The sequence below is a fragment of the Coffea arabica genome, chromosome 2c (assembly GCF_036785885.1).
Source record: "Coffea arabica cultivar ET-39 chromosome 2c, Coffea Arabica ET-39 HiFi, whole genome shotgun sequence".
NCBI lineage: Eukaryota > Viridiplantae > Streptophyta > Magnoliopsida > Gentianales > Rubiaceae > Coffea > Coffea arabica.
This window is the reverse complement of record NC_092312.1, coordinates 51,756,939-51,757,971: the sequence shown is the minus strand read 5'-3', so window position 1 is coordinate 51,757,971 and position 1,033 is coordinate 51,756,939. Positions and strand designations below refer to the sequence as shown.

The 1,033-nt window shown below is 40.9% G+C and overlaps 1 non-coding gene across 1 annotated transcript; it reads right to left on the bottom strand.

Annotated features, from left to right (window-relative positions):
• LOC140036074 (small nucleolar RNA R71) lies at window positions 1-107 on the bottom strand. Its single transcript, XR_011839959.1, has one exon. It is a non-coding gene; the product is annotated as a small nucleolar RNA R71 (small nucleolar RNA).
• Window positions 108-1,033: the final 926 nt, after the last annotated feature.

The following is a 1,033-nucleotide window of genomic DNA, read 5'->3' as shown; positions in this document are numbered from 1 at the left end:
AAATTGAGAATGGATATAACAAGTTTCTCTCAACAGGAAGGAGAGACATTGTATGAAGCTTGGGAGCGTTATCGGGAATTGCAAAGAAGATGCCCTCATCATGGTCTACCCGATTGGCTAGTAGTCCAAACATTTTACAATGGTCTCACCTATCCAACAAAGACACATGTAGATGCAGCAGCGGGAGGAGCTTTAATGGGAAAGACAGCTGAGGAAGCTCAGCAATTGATCGAAGAAATGGCTGCTAACAACTACCAATGGGCAAACGAATGAGGTAATTCAAGGAGAACCGCAGGTATGCTTGAAGTAGATACCTTGAATATGTTAAGTGCAAAAATGGATAATGTGGTTAAGATGCTTAATAGGCAAGTTGGTTATAGTTCTAATCAAGGAGTAGTTGTTGCAAGTTGTACCATTTGCGGCGGAGATCATGATGATTTTATGTGTTCTAGCAGTGAACAGGTTCAATATCTCAACAATTACAACCGTCCACCCCAAAACAATCCATACTCCAATACTTATAATCCAGGATGGCGTAATCACCCGAATTTTGGATGGAAAGATCAAGGGAACCAACAAAGACCAATTAATCCACCAGGTTTTCAACAAAAGCAAACACTGCATGAGTCCAAACCAGCTTGGGAATTGGCAATCGAAAAGCTAGCCAATGCATCAAATGATAAAATTGAAAAGTTAGCTAGTGCCACTACTCAACGGTTTGAAAGAATTGAGGGAAGAATGGACCAACTCACCAATATGTACAGGAATGTTGAGGTCCAATTAGGCCAAATTGCCAATGCGGTTAATAATCGCAACCAAGGGGATTTACCTAGCAAAACTGAAGTGAACCCAAGGGAGCATGTGAAGGCCATAACCCTCCGTAGTGGTAAGGAATTAGTTGAGCCGCCAGTAATTGGAAGTGGAAGAGAGTTTGAAAAAAGAGAGAATAAGAAATTGAGTGAGTTAAAAGAGGGAAGCAAGGAAGAAAAAGGGAAAGAAAAGATAGAGGAAAATGAACTGCAAATGGAAGATG